The sequence below is a fragment of the Macrotis lagotis genome, chromosome 7, assembly GCF_037893015.1.
Source record: "Macrotis lagotis isolate mMagLag1 chromosome 7, bilby.v1.9.chrom.fasta, whole genome shotgun sequence".
NCBI classification, from domain to species: Eukaryota; Metazoa; Chordata; class Mammalia; order Peramelemorphia; family Peramelidae; genus Macrotis; species Macrotis lagotis.
In genome coordinates this window covers 43,943,711-43,956,738 of record NC_133664.1, presented here as the reverse complement: position 1 = coordinate 43,956,738, position 13,028 = coordinate 43,943,711, and the positions used below count along the sequence as shown (strand labels likewise).

Below are 13,028 nucleotides of genomic sequence, written 5' to 3'. Positions count from 1 at the left end.
CAAACCCGGTCTCCAGCACTTAATAATTACCTAGCTGAGTGGCCTTGGGCAAGCCGCTTAACCCCATTTGCCTTGCAAAAACCTAAAAAACTAAAAAAAAATAAAAATAAACTAACTATATTAAAGTACAATTATCAAAATATAAATAAATAAATTCACAGACCATTGGATTTGTTGTTATTCAGTCACTTCGATCATAGTCAACTTTTCATGACCCCATTTGGGATTTTTTTTGGCACAGTGTTTTTACCATTTCCTTCTCCAACTCATCTTACTGATGGGGAAACTGAGACAAAAGAGTTAAATGCTTGCCCAGGGTATCACAGCTTTTAAAAAAAAATTATTTTTCCCTCAATTTCATATAAAAACAAGTTTTAACATTTTATACTTTTAAAATTTTAAGTTCCAAATTCTCTCTCTCAATTCCCATACTCTTCCTTGAGAAGAAAAGCAGAAATTGAACTTTATTTCTGGAATTTAGGAAATAGAGTGGAACTAATATGAACAGGAATAGTATGGAAAAGTGAATGAAGATTGCCTTTGGAGTCAGAGGACCTGTGTTCAAATCTTGCATCTAAAACTAATGTATAATCTTGGGAATGTTGTCTTCCCTAGCCCCCAGTTACCTCATTTGTAAAATGAAAATATTAGACTAGATGACCTTGTCTGAGCTCTCTTCCAGCTCCATCAATCTGTGACCCTATAATTTATGCTATATATAGGTCATCCCGAGCTGTAAAGACTTAAAACTTCCCTAAGATCTCAGGATTGGGTGAGTCTTACTCCTTAATGTGGCATCTGCCATTTCTTCCAAGTCTTGGTAGCTGCTGCTTCTTTTTCCCTGTTGCTGTACCTGTGGAGCCATTGTTCTTTTTCGCTGGGTGCCTGTCTTGTCTCTTTTGAATCATTATTCATTCCCATTCATCTGTCACTTAGACACCTCTCCCACACAGAGGACTGCGGAAGTACTCACCCTGCCTTCTTTGTGATCACGTCATCAATCACCATTTGACTACAGTCAGGCCAACCAACTGTTTCATAAATACTTCATTTGGAGATATTCCATGCACTGCAGTTAAGGTACACGTGTGCAATCAGAGAGCTAAGCCAATGGAAACCACGTTTAAGGGAAGCCAAATCATCTTCTATTAAGCACCTAACTGTGCCAGGGACTATATGCTAAGGGGCAGATAGTTGAACAGGAAATTATAATCGAATTATGGAGTTTGTAGCCTGAACTCCATTAAGTATGACACAGGGTAGACTTGGAATAGGGGCAAAGAAGAATATCTAGCAAAGGTCCCCTAGGAAATGTGATTTTAGCTAGGAAGATCAAAGGATTGTTGAAAGTGGTAGTACCCAAGCTAACCTTTGAAGGAAAAGAAGGATCTCGGTAGGCAGAGACCAGAAAGTAGGTTCTCTCTTTTGCAATCCATTCTTCACCCAGTTGCAGAAATTTTCATTCTAACTCATAGGTATGAGTATGACCTTCTCAAAAATATCCTGTATTTCCCTACTACCTATATGTTCTTAAAAAGCCCTCAGAAGACTGGTTGTAACATAAATCCTTTTTTTAGTGATTTTTTTATTATAAATTTATTAATCGTTTCCAAAGTAAATCTCTAATAAATAAGCTAAGTGTTATGATTTAAAACCATAACATCCTTATTTACAGTTTATTCAAATAAGAAATGTGCGTATTTAACAAAATCACAATAACATTTATTTCCAGGTCTCTTTCTGATACTTTTCTTGTAAGTTATTGTTAATGATAGTTGTGATTGATATAGAATATTAAGGTTTATAGAGCACACATATAGCTAGTGTCTGTGTTGTTCTATTTTGTCAGTTCACATAGATCTATATTTCTTTATAGTCTTCATGTTTGCCTTTTTATGGCACAATAACATTCCATTACATTGATAGTATTAATGCAATCTATTTAGCCATTCCTCAAGCATTAAATGTGAATTGTTTATAGTTTGCTATTACAAATAAAACTCATTAAATTTTTTTGCGTAATCTCTTTTCCATTTATTAACATCTAAAGGACATGGTTCTAATACTAGGATCATTGTATCAAAAGGTATGATCAACTTCATAGCTTTGTTTGTTATTTTGCTGGATTTATTTCCAAAATGATTACTCTGATTCATAGCTCTTCTAACATTGAGTGTATTTGTTTTCCCACCAACATTAAGTATTAGCTCTTTAAACTATTTTTGCTAATGGATATATGTCTCAAGAGTTCTTTTCATATTTATAATTACTAGCAAATTTAAGCTTTTTTTGGATTTTATTTTAGGTATTGGTAATTCTTCCTTCAAGCTCTACTAGTTCCTATACTTTGATCATTTTGCCTTTTGTAAGTGGACAATACACTTAGTATTTCTCTCAGCTCTTCGTATATTTTGGATGTCAGATTTTATCAGCTACATTTGCTACAAATATTTTTCTCCTAATCTATTTTTTCTTTGTGTTTGAGCACTTTGTTGTATAAAATTCCATTGAATTTTATATAATTGAGTTCACATTTTTAGTCTTTTAAACTTCTATGTGTTCGATAGATAAAAATTAATTTACTCTTTACCATTGTTATAAATGACAATTTTTCAAATTTTTCCTATTTCAATCACTGAGCCATTTGGAATTTATTGTGTTATATCATGAGACATTTTATGCCTTTTCTTTCTAAAATGCTAGTTCTGTTCCATTCATCTCTTTTTTTGATATTACCACTTTATGGCATAATTTGAGATCTTTTTGCACCTGCAGATTTTTGAGCAGGGAGACTGATTACAGATGGAGAGATGTGAGGCAGGGTGACCAGTTAGATGTCTCTTACGTAGTTCTGATGAGAGGTAAGAGGACAAATATGAGAGACATTGCAGAGGTGGAATCGGGAGGGAGTGGCAGCTGATTGAATGTAGGGTGTAAGGCAGAGAAAAAAGTCTTAGAAGACTCTAAGACTTCAAGCCTTGCTTGATAAGTTACTTGGAAAACAGCGCCAGCAAAAAGAATTTGGCAAGAAAAGTGTGAAGGTTTTTGGGGGGAAGATTCTGCCAATGAGAAGTTTAAAGTTGCCATGGTGACATCCAAATGAAGGTATCTCTAAGGCAGTTGGAAAATCAGGGTTTGCACTCAAGGGAGGGTTAGAAGAGGATTAAGGAGCTCCCTGAGTAACCTCAGTCTTCTTAGCAAAGTAAGGGTCATCTACGGAGAGGAAGAGAGGTGGGGATGAAGTTGTAGACTTGAGGAAGAAATAGTCCCTGTAGATCCCATGGTATGAAAGCAGATGATTGGGGAGTGCTGAGAACAGGAGCTTGAACTGGTAGTCGGCCCAGACAACCATACTTGATGGCCTTAGGAACAGAACCAAAGAAAACTAATAGTGGTGACATCCCAGGGTTGAAGAAAGGGAAAGACAAAGGGGCAAGGGATTGAAGGGTGGAGAACAATTTCTTCTTGTAAGCTAACTGCAGGTGATGTTAGCAAAGTAATATATCCTTGGAAAACATCTCATATTTCTAAAGTAGGACAAGCATGACTGAAATAAAACTGATTAAAATCACTCATCAGGAAGATTCAATTTTACTCATTTTTCCCCACAAAGAAATACATTCTTATTTGATGTAGGCATAATATCCTTTCTTCCCCACTTAATGTTAGATGGAGGTATCATTTTAAGAAGGCACTTCCTCTATATTTTCAATCAGTTCTTTATTTTAAAGTTACTGTCATTTTAATTTTGTGGCTACATCAGAAAACTGAATAAATTTGTTTAAAAAATAATTGGAGGAATTATGTATGAGATTATTGGAAGTATATTCAAAAAGCTAATCAGAGTAATTTTAAGAATTTTTTTTGGAAACTGTATTAGATTATTTTATAAACATCATAGAAAAAGAACCAACATTTAGAATTGCTTCATTTAGCTACAGTAAGTACAAGTTTATATTTCAACAATAAATATATTTTTTAAATAAAAACAAACTTTGTATTTTTAAGTATTTCAAAATTTTCAGCAAATAAATATTTGTTCTCAAATATGATAACTGATGATATTTCAGACATTAATACTTATTCTAGTCAGTTGGCCCCTATATCTATGACATCTTTATATACTGTTTCTAAAGCAGTGTGGTGTAGTGATTTAATAGGTGAACTGTTTGTGGGTCCTGGATCAATTTACTCTTCTTTCAGTGTTCTAGTCAGCTTTCTAATATTATTCAGTTGCCAATAGGAGAGGGAAAGTGGGGGGGGCAGAAATCACTATCTATCTACCTACCTATCTATCTAGTATATGGAGCATTCCAGGAGGACTAGCATCTCTGGTGTGAGGGCTGCCAAGTATTTTTCAGGGCAGCCACCCGACCCTCAACTCTTGAACCTAAAGTTCAAGAAACTGTAGTATGCACAGTGGCTATACCCCAGGAAACCATCTCAGTAAATAAGCAAAACCTGATTGAGGCCTCACATCCATCAGGGAGTTTTGTCAGATGTCTATCCCAAATATGTGTAAACTTTCATTAGTGAAATGGATGGATGATAACAATTTGTTCCAGTGGCTAAAGCAGGTACTATAAACTTAAAGCGTGGACAGACAACAAAGACACCATCCACTGAATCCCAGGGCTATCACTAATCATCTTGGGTTTTTGTCCTGCTATTGGTCTTAGATGATTCTTGAAGAAAGAGTGAGGCTAATGGTTTTGTGCAGCTCTGCCTCACTTAAATCCAATTTTCCCACAATTTAAGACATCACCCATGATATAATTTGTCCTCTTCAAAAATGGACAAACCACAGCAACCTTCTATACAAACATAGATATAACCAAAGTTTTAACTAATTTAAAAGTTATTCATATTACAGAATCATATCTTGGTTTTTAATGTATAGATTTCACCATACCTTAATTTAAATTTTTTAATGTTTTGAAAAATTAGCACTAAAAATCTGATTTTTTCTCCATTAGTGATTGATTTTTTTGAATTCCATGTTTAGGAACATAGTCAAGAGACACAATGTCAACTTTTTGTCAAATAATTTTATATTGCTATGCATAGCAACTCCAAAAGACTAAGAGGTTTAGAATAAAACCTATAAAGGTCCAACTATGAGGTAATAGAGCTTTGCTAAGATGTTATAGGAAAGGCCTTCATATTGGGAAAGTTCTTGAGTTTTTAATCTAATTGATAGCAAGCCTAGACTGTAGTGGCCTTGAAAGAATATTTTTCCCTTGTACCTTTAATTTGAGTACTATAATAAATTGAGACTCTAGATTTCTTATTTTATTGTTTTCAGATGAATTTTGTTTTTGTATCACATTTATTTACACATATACTCTCCCTACATAAAGAGCCTTTCCTTATCACAATGAAACCAAGCAAGACATCAACCAAATAGAAGATGCAGCATTATATACCTATTTTATCCCCCCCCCCACACAGATACAGTAAAAGGGGGTAGATATAGTTTCTCATTTCTTCTCTAGGTTCAAACTTGATTGTTATAATTATATAATATTTAGTTTTGTTTTCTTGTCCTTTACATTGTATATATTCCTGATTTTGCTCTATTTTGCTCTTTATCACTTCATAGTAAGTCTTCCCACATGTATCCAAATTCTCATTTTCTTACAGGGTAGAATGTTCTATTGTCTTTATGTATTCTTTTCTTTAGCCATTCACCAGTTGATACATCCCTACTTTATTTACAATTCTTTGATGCGACAAAAACTGCTTCTGTGAATATTTTTGTATTTATTGAGTACTTGTCTTTCTGACATTGACACTCGAGGAATGTGCTTAGCAGTGAATTCTCTGAGTCAAAGATCATGAGTATTTTAGTCACTTTTTAAAGCATGGATTCTAATTGTTTTACAGAATTGTTGATTCAATTCACAGTTCCATCAACAGAATATTTGACTCTCTCTCTCTCTCTCTCTCTCTCTCTCTCTCTCTCTCTCTCTCTCTCTCTCTCTCTCTCTCTCTCTCTCATCCTTCAACACTTCCAAAATTGATTATTCCCTGTCTTTTATCATCTTTGCCAGTTTGCTGGAACCCTGAGTGGTTTTAATTTGCATTTCTCTAAAAAGTGATTTGGAACAATACTTCCTATGCTTATTAATAGTTTCCTCTTATTATGCTGTCTTCAAGGAAGAATTTATACTAAAATGATAATGATACAGAGATTAGTGTGGATCTTGAGCAAGGATGGGATGCAATTCTGTGAAGCATTTCATATTTTTCCCTGTTTCTAAATCTTTCCAAGGGATCAATGATAAATACTTTTGTCATTTAAAAAAAATAACTTGCAGTTCTCCTTTTGAGACTTGTTTGTTCACAGCCTTTGATGTATTGAAAATATATTTCTTAGTGTTCCGCAACAAGGCATTATTTTCCTTTGGGTAACAGAAAATAAAGCTCCAATATTTAATCAAGCTTAATTGCCCTGGATCATATATACCACTCTTTTTCCTTAATATTATATTAGTAAACCATGAATGGCATTAGGGAGCTAGATTCCTTTTGAACATGTTTGTCACCCAGTTTTGAATGTAATTGGACTTTGTAGTAGTAGCAACAGGAAATGGAAATTGATGGACTCTGGCTTCTGGAGCCCCCCAAAAAAGGTAACCAGATTTGGGCCAATTCTTGCCTTTCACTCATCTATCCCTTGGGAATGAAAGTTGTTAGTTATTCTGTTTCCTTTTTTTTTTTTTTTTTTTTTTTTTTTTTTTTACAAAAATGCCACAGGGAAAGAAATAAATCAGAGTCAAAAATTTTCTTGTTCATTTTTAGGTAGTGATTATATTGCTAGCCTCCTTGTCCATTTCAAGAAGAGCATTGGCATAGCAGTTCAGACTTGTGGGGCATCTGAGGAGCAAAGGCCTTAGCATGAATGGTATCTGTACCATTTGCCTCATTTTCCATTTGTAGTGGTGTCCAAGACCATGACAGGCTGCCACATACTGTCAAGATATCCTCTGAGTTTTTTCTTCTTTACTTTAGGACATGTCTTTCCCCAATTTCTAAGAAAAATATAGGTTTGGCAGGAAACTGATTCTGGGCTTCCCAAAGACTTTGGGTCTTTTCACATCCTGTCCCCAGAAATTCATTCTGTCACTAACTCGGGATTTATCTGCTTGTGCTCGACAATGTGAGCACCCAGAAAGGGAAATATCACTCTAATTGATGTTCTCTGATACATTTACTTTTGGAATGCCTGCTATTGACTTTTTAACATAGGGCAAAGGAAAATTTTCTACAAGTTTTAAAGTACTTTTTGTTTTTATCATACTTAGATTCAGTGACAATTCATTTGACAGAAGTGTTTTTTTTTTACTGGAGTGGGTGGCTCTTGAACTTTATTCTCTCTTTTTTTTTTAAATAAAGATTTTATTTATTTTGAGTTTTACAATTTTTCCCCTGATCTTGCTTCCCGCCCCTCACCCTCCACAGAAGGCAATTTGCCAGTCTTTACATTTGACAGAGTTTTTAAAAAATCATATTTATCATTCTTCTTTTTCTTGGTATTTTGGTAACGGGTCTTAGTTTACCAGTGTAGAAGACACAAAAGGAAAACCTTAGAAACCTCAATATGTCCTTAACAATACCAAAAAGGAGAAGTATTAGAAATGGACAAGATAGGAATCCATGTCAATGTGTTTTTCTCTCTCAGGTTTTCTTTGTCATCTCTCTTTGTCTGGATGTATACTCACACACACAAAAAAAATGTCAAAAGTTTATTGTTGGGTTTCTAGTTTATTGTTGGATGAAAGGTAAAAAGGAGCCAGTCCTGTATGTTATGTGTATTTTTTATTGTTTTTCTGCTAGGATTCAAAAATTTCATCAGCTTTATTTGAACCAGAATATAAAGTGGATAAGCAAGACTTGACTCAGCAGCATTTCCCATAAACACAAAAGAAGCTTCTGTCAGCCCACATCCCCAAAACCATGGATCAGCCTTTTTGTATCTCAATCAACACAGAGCCAAACAGTAAATAGAGCTGCTCATGATTTATGCATGAAAATAGGTTATCCCATCTGGCCTCCCTAAGTCTCTTGACCCTTCCCTAACTCTTTCCCTGCTGCCAGCACATAATCCTCATTCTCTGGGGAGTCAGGTGCCTGTTTGCCAATTACTGGAGGCATCTCTCCATTTCCCCAAGGAGCCTCTGCTGTCTTGTTAGGCTTAATTACTTGACCGATGAGAACTGGAGCCTCAGGTATCAGTCTCATCAGTGGTACTAGAACTTTGTGGTTACCTGGAGCAGGGCTCTTAGGTCTCTGTTGTTTCGCATCTTGAGTGGAATGGAACCGAAGCCTGTCGGAGAGTGGCCTACTCCATTACCATTACCTTCGCCTGAAAGAAAGTGGGCTGCACCTTAAGGCCATGAATGGCATGTAAAATCACTTGGGAATGGTGTCATTAAAAGTCTCAGCAACCAATTAGTAGTATTTGTCACCTATAAAATATGGGAATTGGACTGGATTTAAGTAAATTCTTAACTTTTTTTTTTGTATTGCAGACTCCTTTGGTTGTTGTTTCTCAGAATGATGCTTTTAAATGCAAAAAGCTAAAACATAAAGGATTACAAAGGAAACCAATTATATTGAAATATAGCTAACAAAGTATTTAGTTCATGGATTCCAGGTAAAGAACCTTTCTAGATCAGATAATTCCTTTGGTCCTTTTCAGTTGAACTCAGTCTGTGGTACCCAGGTGTTACAGGCACTGTTGGGTATCTAAGCTTTGAATCTAGTAATGTAAGCAAAACATTCCCTGTTGTAAAATATTCATAAATCAAGAATCAAATAGCTCTTTAAACCCTCAAAAATTTTCTCCAAATATATTTTTTCCAAATATCCATTCCTTTTATTTTATTTAATTTTCCAATTATATGTAGAGATAGTTTTCAACATTTGTTTTTGTAAAGTTCTCTCTCTCTCAATCTTCCTTCTTCCCACCCTAGGACAGTAAGTAATCTAATAGAGATTATATATGTACAATCTTATTATACATATTTCCATATTAAACATGCTATCAAAGAAGAATCAGAACAAAAAGGGAAAAACCAAAAGAAGGGAAAAGCAAAAAAAAATATTAAAAAGGTGAAAATAGTATGCTTTAGTCTGCATTCAGATTCCTTAGTTCTTTCTCTGAATGTAGTTGACATTTTCCATCACAGATCTTTTAGAATTTTAGAAAAACCTGGAAAGACTTTCATGAACTGATGCTGAGTGAAGTGAGTTGAACCAGAAGAATGTTGTACACAGTGACAGCAACATTGTGAGATGATCAACTATGATGTATTTGGCTCTTCTCAACAATATAGTGATCAAAGAGAACACCTTTTTTTTAAAAAAAATCACCTTTTTCTGTAGTGAGCAAAAATATTTGAGAGTCCATTGCTAATTATCACTTTTCATTTATTGATGATTGCTTTTTAATATACAACAAAGCCATTTAAAAGTTCAAATTATTAAGTTACCTTTTCTCTTGAAGAATGAAGGACAAACAACAACAATTAGTCACCAAATGTTCATTTTATTTCCACTGTTACTAGAAAACTCCTCCCAATACAAATCAGTAACTTTTCTGCCGCTTAAGAATTGCATGAGGCACTAAAGGGTTAAGTCATTTGTACCAGGGCTTTATGGCTAGATGTCAGAAGTGGGACATGAACCCAAGTCTTTCTGACCCAGATCCACTGTCTCTCAATACGTTCTAGATGTGGAAAAGCCTGTTATGAGAAGGACATCACTACCACCAGCAGCATGGAGGGGAGAACTAGACAAAGCCTTCTAGAGTACTAGGTACTAGAAGTCAACAGTTCAGACAGAACTCCGATCTGGTCTTTGAGGAAATCCCAGATATATCAGGTCTATATTTGGAGAGCTGCTTTGGTGTAAAGAGAGAGGCCCTGGGCTTTAGGGTACTAGGTTAGAGCCATCCTTGATTAAGTGAAGCCCTTCTGGTCTGATTTTCATGTATTCTTTCAAAAAGCATATTAAATGACAAAGCTGTTCAGAGTGCTCTGTTGAATTCTGCAGTCAAAAGCAAATCATTCCATGCTCCCCCCCACCCCAGACAGTCTACATGTTTGGGGGGTAGAGGGTGAAAGGGAAACCCTTCTGTGGGAGAAATTAATACAGTATTGATACAGATTGAATGGAAGGTGATTAGGGGGCCAATGTGGAAGCAGTCACAACTAGAGGCCTCTTGTAGAAAGGACATGAAGCTGAACTTTGAAGGGCAGATTGAGACTTCAGGAGGGCAAGGGGAGAGTCTGTCATAAATGATGGACAGACTTTTAGGCAAAAATAGAAAGACAAGAGCTAGAATATTTGGCCAGTTGGGCTGGATGTAGTGTTTGTGAAGAGGGTGAGATGTGAGATAAGACTGGAAAAGCAGATTTCAGCCAAAAGGTTAAAACCATTCCATGTTGGGCAGAGACAATAGGGAGCACAGTTGTTTTGTGCTGTCAGACCTAAGCACTAGGGAAATCACTTGGGCAGACTGGAGGGATGAAGGAGAGAAGGGGGAGACAGGTTAGGCAGAAGTCCACGTGAAAGAGAATGAGGAGCTCCATGAGTAGCAGAGATGGAGCAGTGGAGCAGCTGACTGGACAAATAGGTGAGAAAGAGGGAGGGGTCAAGGAGGGACTTGGGTCATTGGTAGGGATAGCTGGACCAGAGTGCTGACCTGGAGCTAGGCAGACCTAAGTTCAAATCCAGTCTCAGACACTTCATAGCCACTTGGCCCTGGGTACTAGAAGTTAGAGGTTAGAGCTCTAACCTAGCCCACATTTCACCTCAGTGTCTCAGTTTCCTCATCTAGTAATAGTACCAAACTCCAAGGTTGTTGTGAGGAGCAAATGAGGAAATTGTATTAAGTCCTTAGCACACTGGAGGTGTTAAGTGAATGCTTGTTTCCTTCCTTCCTTGCTTCCTTCCCTTACAAAAAGAAAAAAAAAAAAAAAAAAAAAAAAGAGGAATACTAGGAGGAGGGGTGTGTTTGGAGATGGACAAGGAATGAAGGCATCTAAAGTACTGGGTAAGACAGCTCCTTCAGTCCCTGCCCATGGAGTGAAGGCTGAGAAGGAGCCCAGTGTTACAGAAAGGTCTCCAAAATTGTTAGCTAGACCTTCAATATTTCATTAAAGCTATTAGTACTGAGAAGTTGTACAGTGCATTTTAGACTAAAAGATGATGACTCATTTATCAACTCTATCAAAGGTGAGACTAACTTATAGTCATTTTATTTAGATCAAATAGTTTCTAAGGATGATAATGATAATGAGCTTTGATATAGGGCTTTAAGGTTTGCAAAATTTCTTCCAAATGACTCATTTGATCCTCACAGCAACCCTGGGAGGTAGGTACTGTTGTCATTCCTATTTTACAGATAAGGAAAGTGAGGCAGACAGAGGTAAAGTGAATTGCCCAGGGTAACACAACTAGGATTTGAACTTCAGTCAGCCTAACATTAGGTCTAGTGATCTTTAGCCATAGTACCACCTAATTACCTTGTTTTCCTCTAATGAAAAATGAGAAACATTTATCAAAAACCATTAACTTCTGAAGAAGAAAAGACTGGAGGGAAGGCTAAGGAGATTTGATAGAATATTCTTCATGCAGTTGAATGATTTGACATCAGGTTGAAGAAGAATTGAACTTTCCTCCTGGACCCTGGGGGGGTAGAAGCAAGAGTGGATGTTCTAAGGTGGGTTTGTGTGAGATTCATCCATTCTCTAGAGCTGTTGTCATTCTTATCACTGGTTCTCTCCAAGTGAATTGTTTGGAACATGTCAGACAAGTATTGATAGACAGGTGGGAATTGAATTATAAACCTTCCCTCCTTAAATCTTCTCATACTTAACCACATGTGATAGAGATTGTGGGAGAGCTGTTGATAATTCTGGCATAGTTTTTCTTATTATATCAGATTGACCTTTTTCCTTGTTCCATTATTACTCTGCTTTTCTCATAAGAAAAAGAAAGGCCCCAAATCACAGAGAGACAACCATCCCTCCCAGATTGGTTTGTTTCTTTCTGGTTTTTGAAGTCTTGCCATTCCACCTTAACCTTCTATTTGTCACAAAGATTGCATTTTCCAATTTTTATCCCCTGCCAGATCTTACATAGAGAAGATATTTAACAAATAATTTGTTGGGTGGCTTGGTGAGTGAATGGCCCTCAGCTCCTCCTTTTAACCCCTTTGAAGGCAGCTTGACTACAATTTTGTCACTGATTAGTAGGGCAATACATGAACCACCCCAGACCTCAGTTTCCTCATTTGCAAAATGAGAGAATTGGAGTAGGTAGTCTTTAAGAACTCTTTTAGGGCTTCTAATTTTCCTGCCTCCACTTTTTGTACCTTTTTGCCTGCACTCAATTGCCTACCCTTGCTTCATATGGCAGTCAAAAAAAGATACTTATCACATAGTATTGAGAAGTAACCAGACCAGGATCAAAGCCTCTGAAAGTGGCTGCTATCCCTTCACTCTGATTGCTCTGCCAGGAAATAATACCCTCCTGAAATCACATGTTTATTTTACCTTTAATATGTTCTCTGTAGATTAAAAGGTGCCTTCTATGCACGGATGCAAATGTGAGTTTTAAAGATGCTAATTTTACTACGATTTGGGAATAATTGTCAGGCAACAGGAAAATAGGAGACAATCAGAAGGGCTCCAAAGGGTTGAGCTAAATAATAGATGAAAGCAGTGAAGAGAACCCAGGTGTCTGAGAGGAGAAACGTAAGGAAGGGATTAAAGTGCAGTGAGTCAGGGAGGGTATGACAGATATGTACTTGGTAAGATAGAGGAACAGGAAGATATGGAATGGAAAAGGAAGCAACTTGGAAAATGGGAGTGAGGAGTGATGATCATGGTGGTGGTGGTGGTGATAAGTATTGCAGCTAAAAGAACTATGGAGGTGATAGCAGGAGAAGGAGACTTAAGCAAGTAAAGTTTGATATTATTTTGTTAAATGGGTAGCATGATATATAAAGTTTATAT

The 13,028-nt window shown here is 36.4% G+C and overlaps 1 protein-coding gene and 1 pseudogene across 2 annotated transcripts in view; both read left to right on the top strand.

Annotated features, from left to right (window-relative positions):
* Positions 1 to 13,028, top strand: part of ULK4 (unc-51 like kinase 4) — a 730,095-nt gene that overhangs the window by 576,574 nt on the left and 140,493 nt on the right. The window lies entirely within an intron of this gene.
* Positions 6,151 to 6,251, top strand: LOC141494592 (U6 spliceosomal RNA; annotated as a pseudogene).